The sequence below is a fragment of the Protopterus annectens genome, chromosome 3.part1 (genome assembly GCF_019279795.1).
Source record: "Protopterus annectens isolate FY-2018-M chromosome 3.part1, PAN1.0, whole genome shotgun sequence".
Taxonomy (NCBI): Eukaryota; Metazoa; Chordata; order Ceratodontiformes; family Protopteridae; genus Protopterus; species Protopterus annectens.
The window spans coordinates 1,610,579,579-1,610,592,521 of record NC_056732.1 but is presented as its reverse complement, the minus strand read 5'-3'; positions in this window follow the sequence as shown (position 1 = coordinate 1,610,592,521).

Sequence of the window (12,943 nt, the reverse complement as noted above, 5' to 3'; positions counted from 1 at the left end):
GGCTCACACCTGTGTAACATGCCAGAATGTAGTGCTAGCACAGAGCCTGACTGTGTTAATGCACACACTCACATGCACTTCACATTGATTGTCTATACAGACACCCACACATACCAACTACATGAGGCATTAATGAGGGTTGCAGGTCATTCTGTCTCAGTGGCCATTTCATATTATCTATAGTTCTGCCTGCTTGTGTTTCTCACTCCCAGACACTTACTACTTTGGTATCAACCTTGGCCTTCTGCCCCACAAACCCTACCCTGTGCAAATGGTAATAACTGTGCCATCCCCTTGTTTCTATCTTTTTGATTCAGGGTTGCATATGTACAGTGTCTGGTACACAGGATGGAAAGCTAAATGAGTGATTAGGGTATGTATTGGTGATGTTATTTGGAATATTTTTTTCAGTTTTCTTTCAGTATTATACTATTGTAATTCCTACCTTAAAATCGTTGATATGGCAGTCATATGTATTGCGTCACTTGAGAGGCTGTAGGGATAAGTAGAGTTTGGAATAATTTTTCTATACTGCATGAGTCATGTTAGTTGATAAACTGAACAAATATATATTATGCAAGACAGTCTTGTCACATATTAATGTCATTGCTGGACAACTCACACACATTCTACTTAGGTACATTTTCAGGTAACAGTATGCAGGTATCTGCCATTCATTCATGTTCTTACATAATTATTTTTATTTTAAAGGTTCAGCACTTCCCTTGATAGTCCTGAAGTTACAAATGTTTTCATTTGGACCTGACTCTGTCTGATGCTAGCAGTAAACAGCCATTACATGGATAAATAAATGTTGTGAGTATTGCCTGTCATCAATTTTACTGTATGTATGTGCATAAGATGAAAGTTGTACCCTATAGGTTGTTTGCAGGTTTGCTATCCTTTGCCTCTTGGCCAGGATGAGGTCATATTGTGCAAGTCTATGTCTACCTACACCCACAGCAGCTGGTGGTTCCCCCTCCAACTCCTCACCTGCTTATAGCTGCGGTGATCTTGCCAGTGGTGGTTGAACATTTTCACGTAGCCCTTGGTGTTCCTGTTGTAGCTGTTTTTGCAAGATGTTATTGTGTAGGACAGCACAGACTATGGTAATTTCAGCACAAGTACTGGGATCATACTGCAGAGCTTACCCTGATGTATCTAGACACTGAAACCATGTCTTCAGCAGCCCAAACACATGCTCGATGATGTTTGTTGTTTGAGCATGTACCTCATTATTGCATTCTTCCGCAGATGCGTGTGCATTTCCGATGGACATCATCAGCCATAGTTCAAGTCCATACCCTGCATCCTCCAGTAAATGGCCTTATGGGACATCACTCCTGGAAAAGCTCTGGTAAAGCAGTGAATTGTTCCAGATTTGGGAGTCATGGTGACTGCTGTGTTGTCAGCACAGACATTCAAGATGATTTCCTAAGCACTGCACAAAACCTAGCTGTTAATGGTGGAGTGGAAGCCAGTTCTGTTTATGTAGACCCTTCTCTGTTGCCTGGGTGGTGCTTTGATTTCAATGTGTATGCAGGCTATGGCACCCAAGACTTCAGGAAAGTGTGCCATTGGGTAGAAATCATGGGTAGTTCCAGCTCTCTCCTTAGGGGTATGGGGGGGTATATATATATATATATATATATATATATATATATATATATATATATAGTCACTGGCATGCTGTAGCATAGCATTTAGGAATCGGTGTATTATCCAGTATGCCGATGCCTGTGACACCCCCAGCAAATGCCTTGTTGGCCCCTGGAAGGTTTGTGTAGCTAATATTCTAAGTGGTACACATACCTTGATCTCCACAGGTATTTGTTCCCCTCAGTTTGCCCTTGGTCTCAGGTGAGGACAGCAGAGGTTGCAGAGTTCCTTCAGTATGTCTCTGTCCACCCTGTAGCACTCTACTATTTCCTCATCATGCAGATCATGAAATGTTAAATGGGGTCTAAATACTCTTCTCTTCCTTGCTTGAGGACTATCAGTAGTAGCAGCAGCACAGACTTGAGCCTGTTGCAAATACACATGCATAACAGCAGAAGCCCCTTACATTCTTTCCCCCTAGTGTAGTTTCCCTGGTTGTATTCCAATAGGCTTTGGAGTACAAGGCAAAAGGCTACTAAGTGTACATGATTGCTTTATAACTTGTTGAATAGCTCCATCATCTTGGACTGGTTGCAGAAATTAAACCTGTTACCTAGCTGTCTCTTTGGCACAAAGTGTAAATATGTGGACCTAAGAAAGACAGAACATGGGTAAAGTAGACAGTACTGAGTGTGGAAAATACACCTGCTGCCTAGCATTCCCTGTGGTCCCAGAAGTAAGTACAGTGAGTTCATGGCCAATACAGGTGAGACAGAGTTTTAATCAAGCACACACCACTTTCCAGTAAGAGTGTTCCACTGTAAATTTTCACAAGACTTTGATTATAAAGTTAATACTGCATACCAATAGCTATGTATAGCAGGTTGATTGACAGATATCATTACTGCTTGCGTACACATTCTTTTGAAGGTATCATATGTGTTATGTGTGCAACTGGTTTAGCATGATAATGATGATTATGTAATAAAATAATTCAGTTGCATATCTGTGATGGGCACAGTAGTTTACTGACAATCATCTACATTCCTCCCATAACCCAACTATAACTGTAAAACAAAATATATTGTGCGGTATATATCATAACTTAAAATGCTATTACTGAAGTCAATCAAGTTTTTCCATTTCCAGTATATTCTCAGATATTAGTCTTGCATCACACCTGAGAATGCATAAGCCAGTACCTTTTAATGTCGCACACATACAGGGCATACCATCACTATTTAAGGTGTAAACCTGTAATGCTCAGTCAATAAACATGTCTTCTGTGGCAAAGAGGAGTGATCACCAGTGTGAAAATGTATGTATTCCCTTTTACATAGGTTTGAATCCCGCATTGCACACATTATTTTAACAGTGCGCATGTCCCCGCAAAATTTGTGTCAAGTCATAAAATTGATCCCATTGATCCCTCCACATTCATGGCTTAAAAGGCAAATCATTTAACATTTCAGTGTTGACCAGTGGACAAAGTGTGAGCAGGTGTAGCAGCACATATGCCATAAATCAATGCCAAATGTCACATTATCCTTGCTGTTTCATAAACTCTCTTCTTCTTTGTTTGGCAATGTTTCTCTTTGCTTCATCTCATGCAAATGTGGTTGACATGATTGTGTGTGTTTGTACACTGGTCATAAAATGCAATATCGCAAATTGGTTAGAAGCCATTGCAACTGTTGTCGGAGGACTTTGCAGACATGGCAGGAGATGGGAAAGATGGTGCTAAATTCCGGGTACAGAGGTGGGGTGTGGCGGAGTCAGAAATATTTGTTGCACTCCTCATGAAGTGCTACAGATGTACGCTGCTCAGGGGAACTATACCAGGTCACAGTACAATGCTGAGGTTTGGAACACTCTAGCCAAGGCTGTCTCTAGTGTGACTGGCATACCACGTACTGGTTAACAGTGTAGGTACTGCTACAGCGACCTAAAGAGGCACAAATAGGCACAACTCAGACAGCGGCTGGATGAGTTAAGAACCCTCCCCAATTGTGTAAGTATACAGATTAAGCAATTTTGAATGTTATGGAAAGCTGCACATAGCCAAGATTGGTATGTTTAATGTTTTTGTCTCTCTTATTTCAATTTCTATTTTACAGTTGTAAAAGAAATCTTGGTAAACAGGGAGGCACATGCTGAGAGTTGCAACAACTCAGAGAATCAAGGGGTATGTATGCAGTAAAACTGACCCTGGTTCTAATAAATATATTGTAATTCCATAGATCAGTATCATATTCAGCATGCATATCATAAGTGTAACAGCAACCATGCATACTATTTGCTGTAGCGCTTGGTAATTGTAGTAGGCAAGTGTAATGTTGCATTCAGATTATGTAGGTTTAGTTCCCACAAATAATCTAAAATTGACATTCAACAAGTATCATTTCTACATTTGACATGCAGTAATACTGGCTTTAATGCCATGATTAAGTTAATCTGCAGTATCTTTTAAAGCATATATAGAATATCTGCATATTCCAAGGATTACTTGCAACAATTCAATCATTTTTTGTAGATCTTGATAGCTTTATAGCTGGTATAATAATAACATATTTTTTGTAATAAAGCATGAATGTGACATATGATGGCTCTAATTATCTCTTTTCTATTTTTGTCTCACTCCAACCCTTATCTTTCTTTTTTGTGTATGTGTTACCTGGAATCACACCATTCTGATGTCATACCTTTCTGCCAATAAACCAAATACTTTTTATCACAGGGAGTTAGGCCAACCTCTGCAGCTCAGCCTGCCAACCCTCCACCAGCTGTGACAACAATCCTAGCATCTCTGGGATGCAACTTGGCAGTACTGCCTCTGCAACCCCTGCACTATCTGGCCCATCCACATCAGGTAGCATTGGTCGACTGCTGGTGCATTGGTACCCTCTGTAAGTATTGGTGGAGGTGGTGATTATATCACCCAACAGGAGATGCCAGGGATGGTGCATGATATCATAGAAACTGGCCTTGGTGCCCACATCAACTGCCGGGAAAGGTTATTCATTAAAATATAAAAGAGATTCCTATGGTGACATCCCTCCTCTGGGCCAGTAATCAAGGATCCTGAATCCTCACCACTGGCACCTGTTGGGAACCTTCACTGTGAGAAAAACAGATATACACACAGCATTTCCAGATGCAGCTCTCTACATCAAGCACAATTTTCCTTAAGAGCACACAGGGAACACACTCCCATCCTGGGGCTGGGTTTTCCTATCCAGGCCCCAAACAAGACTCCCCACTGACACAGCTATATAGTTGAGTCCTTAGCCGGAGTTCCAAACAAAGTCCTCCAACACCCTCTGTGTCCCTCTCCCAAGTAGCGGACACACACTCTTTGAGATTTTATTTTCACTCACACACACACACACACACACACACACACACACACACACACACACACACACACACACACACACACACACACACACCTTGGAAAGGCTGGCACAGATTCACCTGCTATGCCACCTTCACCCAGACTATAAGGTAGTTTCACTGCCACCAGAACCCCTGCCAACTACTTTAAGGCTCTTATAATGGTACCCAATTATACTGCATGCACTTAATACTAGTACAAATGCAGTTTGACCAACATCAAGGCTTCAGGAGCTGCCACAGGGTCACAAAATAAATATACCACTCTCAATGTTTAAAATAATCTCTAAAAGACAAGCCACAATGAAAACTTTAAATATATTTAATAATAAAAGAACATAAAAATACTAAATATTTATTTACAATAAACCCAAGAGTTTCAGTCACAGAAAGTATTACACAGATGAAAAGGTTCACACAGATACAGAAACGCAATACTTAACTAATCTCGCTATAATTTCCTGACTGAGCTAAAGAGTTACTGTTACCGGTTTCCTTACTACAGCAAGTCATGATGGTGTGGGTGAGTGGTATTCCTTGTCAGATTTCAAAAACAGACTGTCCTGAGACTTCTGGCTCATCTAGTATTAAAGCATTCTAGTGCTGGCTTACAGAATTACATCACACACATCTGGTCATCTGACTTCTGGTTCCCACACTACCCCCTTTTACTAGAAACTGAACAAGAATCTACCATATATGTGTCATAATACACACCCATGGAACTTTGCTAAGATATGTTATAGAATCTGGAAGCTATAAAACAATTTGAAAAAAATCCTCCCTTCTAGGGTAGCAATTAGTAGTACAGTAGGATTCCTAGTCCTGGTTTTCACAGACATTTTGTCTCTGGCTACAATCATCAATGTAAGATGCAATCTTTATGACCTAAAGCAGGTAATTTAATTTCAGACTATTTTTCAAAGTTACTGCAACAACCAGATCCATTTAACCCTGCTAGACCATTAAACAATATGGGTACATTGAAATGCGGGAGGTGTAGAATTTGCACACACATCTAGTGGAGAAGGTTGAATATATCAATACTAAATTTGATGTTAGAGGTACATATACATGCGAAAGTAAAGATGTTATATATGTATTGTTTTGCCCTTGCAAGTTATTTTATATAGGCGAAATAGAACTTACGTTTCGTACTAGGTTTATGGAACACTTGAGAGATGTTAGACACCAGAGAGAAGATAAAACAATTTCCTTACATTTTAAAACTCATCATAAAGGAAATGTTAATTTTTTGAAAGGTACTATTTTAGAACAGGTTGATTGTATGTGGGAGAATGAGGAAGTATTGAAACAAAAATTATTATTTAAAGAATGTATTTACATTTTAAAGTATAATACAATGGTCCCTAAGGGTCTAAATAATGAGTTAAACTGGAAGTGTTTACTTTAAATATTAAATGTATTTAATTATTTAATTGTTTAATTGATTGGTGTTAAAGATTTTTATGCATATATAAGTGTGATTTAGAAATGAATTGGTATTCCATGAAGGTGGTAACACCGAGGCGCTAGAATCTGTTATTCCAGAAAGAATAAATATTCTAATTTTACTATTTGTGCATTTTCATCTGTTCATTCCAAAGTTTGGTTTGGATCTGGTTGTTGCAGTTTTTTGGGTATCGTTGTTACAGTTATTTTTCAAAGTTAACAGGACTGAGATTAATCACTTCTCTTCCAGTATCCTCTTTTACAATATATTTATTTCAATAGTTACAGTACAGTCTGGCATACACTGCTTGTACATTTTTTAACATAAGCAGCTTTACAGATACATTTTTAACACAAGCACCTATGCAAATCAGTTTGATATACAAATGACATATAATTCTTTACAAAATTCCAGCTAGCTATGCTGGCATATGTTACACATCCACTTCCCTACTTCTCTTGGCATAGCTGGCAATACCTCACATCCTCACACCTACATCAACCAGTCTGACAGGGAGCTGAGGAAGTGGACAGTGTTAACAATTCTGAGGGTGAGGACTAGATTCCCACTGTTCCCACAATTTACAGGCATGTGTTTCTCATGTCCCTTACCTAACCCCAATCATGGTGTGCCCCTACTTTTTGTGTCCATCACCATCCCTGTGTTTGTCTTGTCTGATTTGTCTGCACTGCTTCCTCACCTTCCTTACCTACCTGACCTCACATTCCTATATCCCTTCCCCAACATTCCTCTCTTTTTTAAACTGAAAAAATTGGGCACCTGTCCCACAAAGAAAATGTCCCATTCATTGCTCTCCACTTTGCATATGTGTCTTCTCAATACACTTAATTAGTCCAATTGGATGTACAACATGATTACATTGTTATCACCTATCTGTGTTGTGGTGACAGTCCAAATTCATCAAATTTTCACTACATGTACACAGTACTGGCTTGAAGAAGTCGAGATCCATGGTCCCTTCCTAATTCAGTCCTGCAGATTCCTTTATTGCTTCTCATTTGTTCTTCTCATTGCTTGCCCCCCATTTTGCACCTTTAATCTGCTAAAAAATAGAATTGCACACCACACACATGGCTATTAATGGCCCATAATAAAACTGTCATTTTTTTGACTTCTGGATTTGCATGGGGATTGTCATCACACACCAAAGCCAAGCAGTGGTGAATGATACTTCATTTTCTATGGCAAAACCTTTTGAATTTTGTCATTGATCACACTAGTCCAGTTATCTCCACCCAATGGTGCTTAAACATGCTGTGCTACAGGAATACAGAGTTAAGGTAGTGTAAAGGCACTATATTGAAACAGTTAATCTGACAGTTCTGTATACAGCTCAATATTACAAAGTGTAACTTCCTATGTAGAGTGTTGATATAAAACACTTGACCACAGATATTTGTGGGGGGGGCATACATCAAGAGTTTGATTCCAGATGCTTCTCACATAATTTCTTACTGTGATATTTCTGTGATATGTTTAATCACCCTTATCTTAACATTTGCCACAGTTATAAGTTCCCGTGGATATATATTGTATTCTGGCCAAAACAAATTATTTGCATTGACACCTATCCCACAACTATGACAAATTAATCCAACCTTGTTCTGCTGGTCATAAGTCTGGTTTCCCTCTCCCAACACTTCTGTACCCCTGTGTCAGTCACTCCATGCTGCAGAGCATGGCAGCTTAATAATTAGAAGAGACCAAAAACATGTCCATAAATGTTACAAGCTACAAAACATTATGTGCATGTCCATCTCTCCATGTATGCACCCCTCTACTCCCATACCTGTTTATTGGAGTATCTATTAGGCTGATAATTTCTGCAAACTGACATGACTCTGTTGATGGATAATGCTAACATGTTATTCACTTATTTACTTCACCTACCCCCTTTTCTGGCTTCATATTAACATCTCTCTCTCTCTCTCTCTCTCTCTCTCTCCCTCTCCTTACCATCCCATAAACACATTCAAAGGTCCAACAAAAAAAAAACCTGAAGCAACTGCCTGCATACAAGAACTCGGAGAGTGGGACCCCGTAGAAACCAATAATAGCCACTGCAATTTCTACTTTTATCAACAGACTGTGACCAGTGTAAGTGTATTATAAACTTCTCTCTGTGATACTCCTACTGATTCTTCTGCTCTGGACACTACTGGACCCCCCCTTTTCCTCCCATTTACTCTATCAAATATATACATTTTTCCAAAGGTTTGCATTTATTTTATATTCTTATATTTTATTCATCTTATATATCACATTTCTTTTATATTCTTATATTTTATTCTTCCATTTATTGTAACAAATATATACAGTTTCCCAAAGCTTTACATTTATTTTATATTCTACTTCCCTGATGTTCTACTAAATCTGCTTTTGAATTCACACAGATAAACAGACACCTTTAGGTACTGACGTGGACTAGCTGGTTGATTGTTTTTCTCTTCTTACAACTTTCTCCAAGTCCTGGTCTATAGCCTCCCCCCTTTTCTTGTTCTCCTAACATAATTATAGTGTAAGTTTCCTAGCCCTGTCAAACCTGTTTTCTCACAGCTTTCTCCAAGTCCTGGGTCTTGCCCCCCCCCTTGGCCTCCTAACATAATATTATTGTAAGCTTCCCAGCCCTGTCAATCCTGTCTACTCCCTCCCTCTTCCTCTTGAGAGTTTACTCATTCCTCCCCTGAGCTGTGGCATCATCTATCAATAGTAGAAACCTCTGCCTGACTACACTCTGTTTCTGTCTGTCCCACAGGTATCCCTCAGTAGTGTGCACTTACTGCATGTCCCTTCCTAAAACCCCTGGGATAACTACAATATTTTCCTACTTCTCAGTGAACTGCAGCTCCCCATTGGTTCATAAATAATAAAAACAAACAGGAAGGTAACATTCAGACCAAATTGATAGGCTGCCCTATTTTTGTAGTTGCTAACCTTCTCACTGATTGTTTTCTGTTTAGTGACTGCTGCTCTTCCCTCTCCTATCTCTATTCTTATAAATAGAGCCATGCAAGAATCATATGTCCCTTCTATCTGGCACCATGCTTACATCATCCCCTTCCACAATGGTGGCAAAAATACTGATACCACCAACTGTAGGCCTATTGCCATCCTTTCTTCTCTTTCTAAAATACCAGAGAAAACAATACAAGCACAACTTACGGCACACCTTACACTAAACAATCTCCTCTCCCCTACCCAACATGGCTTCCACCCTGGCCACAGTACCATGACTGTCCTTTTTTCCTTTCTTGAAACCATAAACCTTGCACGCGACTCAGGCAAGTTCATATCCACACTATTCCTAGATCTGTCAAAGGCCTTTGACATCATCTCACACACCCTATATCCCACGTCTCCACCCTACACCTCTCTCCCACCACCATTGCCTGGTTTTCCAGTTACTTGTCCAACTGCCAATAAGCTGTCCTATGGAAAACTTCAACCTCCCCCTTCCTTCCCACACCCACAGGTGTCCCACAAGATTCTGTTCTTGGCCATCTTCTCTTCAACCTATTCATTAACAACTTTCACCAATCCATCCCAGACTCATCTATAATCCAATATGCAGATGACTCAACAATCATCTGCTCAGCCTTTTCCCCTTCCGCACTCCTAGCAAAAACCCAACTAGCCTTCTCCAAAATAGAAACCTGGATGCAGTCTAACCATCTGGCACTAAATGCAAATAGAACCAAACTAATGTTTTTTTTCCCTTACCAAAAACTCCATTGACAAATCCACATTCACCATATAGAGCCAAAACAACACCCTCCTTGAAATTGTTCCCAACACCAAGCTTCTTGGCATCATTATTGATGAAGAACTAAAATTTGACACCCATATCCACTCCACAATCAAGAAAATCCACCAAAAGTTAGGTCTCCTCTACAGGCACAACCACTTCATAAGCCCCTCTACTTGTCAAACTCTTGCACTCACCTTCCGATTCCTCTCCCTTATGTATGGTGCACCTCTTTCTAACAATCTCCATCTTGGCCTCCGGTCCAAACTTGAATCCTGCTACCACAAGATCTCCAAATTTGCAACCAATTCAAAAAACTCATCCCACCACTGCCACTCCCACCTCACCCTCAACTAGCTTGAACTATCCAACTACTTCAGCTACCTACAACTCACCATTGCCCACAAGCTCATCTTTAAACCTGCCATCTGCCCAGCTCTCACTACTTCCTTAAAACCTTACATTCCCAACCGCTCACTTAGATCCAAAAAACAAAATCTCCTTCAGGTCCAGAAACCTGCACAACCTCCTGGCCATCTGCTGCTGTCCCATTCCTTAGCTAAACAGTGGAGCACTTTCCTCACACACCTACGCAACCTACCTAACCATACAAATTTCAAATCTCAGCTACTCTCTCATCTTTCTTCCAAATGGGAATGCCCTTGCCATGCTCCAACTTAAACCCCTCCCCCCCTTTCCACTGACTCATCCAACTACCTCCACTATTACTTCATCTCACCAAAAACAATCCCTCCCCTACTAAAAACTAATTTTCTCTCCAATATCTATTGTACTATACTCTCCAGTCTCAAATACACTATTACCCTCTCCATGCATAATATTTTCCTAACCTACTAATGGCTAGTAGCTATATATTTTGAAATGTTAAACCTACAATTGACTCTATAAAAAAATACTCGCTTTATGTAAATGTTGAAATCTTTGTGTTTAATTATGTCTTTTCATTTTTGTAACATTGTGACAAGCCAATTGCAAATATCATGAAGCTTATCTGTAAATGTTAGCTATATGAACTATGTCCTTTTGTAACATGTGAAATATAACTTGCAATTATTGTGGAGCTTTTCTCCCCGGGTCTCCACTGAAAATGGACTCTTATTGGCCCAGTGGACTTCCCCAGTCATCAAACTTAAATAAAAATAAAAAAAATAAATGTTACCTTGATTCAGTAGGTGATCAGTGCTCCCGTAGTGAGCAAGGTTTCAATACTTGCTGTAGAATTCCCTTTTTTTCATGTTCATGTGATGAGGGATGAAATGTTCATCTAATATGATATGGAAACCATCCTTATTCCGAAGAAGCATAATGCACACACTTTTCAGGATATCTCACCCTGCACACATAGTTAGCATCTTTGCAGAGTCATACTTATGATGTACCACCTCTTGCCATTTAAAGAAAAGCTGTATACACAATTATCTTGTGATTTGCAGTGAGGCCTGTAAACCAGCTACTAGATGTATAAGTTCATTGAGGTAGCTATTGCTGATACAATTTTGGGAAGACACGCACTTTAATGTAGTCATTGATTGCCATACTTATAGTTCTGATTGCATTTACTTAGAAAATGACATCCTGACAATATTTGTAAAAAAAAAAAAAAAAACTGGCTCACATGTGTTCTGACTAAGACAGCTAGGCAAGAGTTATATTTTCTAGTACTGTCCAGAGAAGTGCTGACAGCCATGCCTCACCACTGAGCCTGTTTGCGTGAAGGAAGCCAAATCAAAATAAATCTTACATTTTTTTTTCCTTAAGCAGAGAACCACATTTGGTCAGTGCTTAACATCATGCAAACAGGGAAGGCAAGGCCAACAATTATGCATGGAATAACACTTTGGTCCCAAGATTTCAAAAATAGACTACAGCATGCACATCATCCCAGCTACCAGCAATTTCTCTGACAACATATATAGCAAGCCTGATGCATGAAACATCAACAACAAACAGATGTATTTTGCAGTTAATCCCAGTCAGATCAGTTACTGTATGTCCCTATTTGTGCACAATTTAGCAATGAGCACCAGTGGACACTGCTACTTCACAAGGCCAAGTTGCATTCCCAAAAGTTGAGTCATGTATGTGCTAATACTTTGCTTCTTGGCGATGCTCTTTGTGAAGAGGTGTTTAGTATGTTTAACTCTGGCTACTGGGCTGTAATCCTGAAGTACATGGCAATGCATTCATAAAACAAGAGAGGGTCAGTGACATGTCTGTTTCACTGGACACACACTTTCTGATATTCATGTGTGCCCCGCAGCAATGCACTTGCAATTGATATATCAGGACTTGGGCACTTCTGAAACAGACTGCAGAATTACAGAGCATAATTACATCTGGTTTGGTGCATAGTGACACTGGACATTGTTCATCCATGATCATATCCCATTGATATTGTGAGTAACTTGCATTGATGTGGACATACCTTCATCTGAATATAAAGACAAATAACTTCATCATTGCATTACTGCTGTTTCCAAAGTGTGTGTGTGTGTGTGTGTGTGTGTGTGTGTGTGTGTGTGTGTGTGTCATCTACACAACATCCTGAGAAACAGGAACATGCCTGTCTCACTTCTGCAATATGCGTTCATGATGGCTTATTTCACCTAGGTTGTCACAATGTATTTATATACTCTTTTCCAAACTGCTCTCACACAATCATTTCACAAGTCCTGGGTTTGCAAATAAGTCTCGTAACAGTATATGTTACC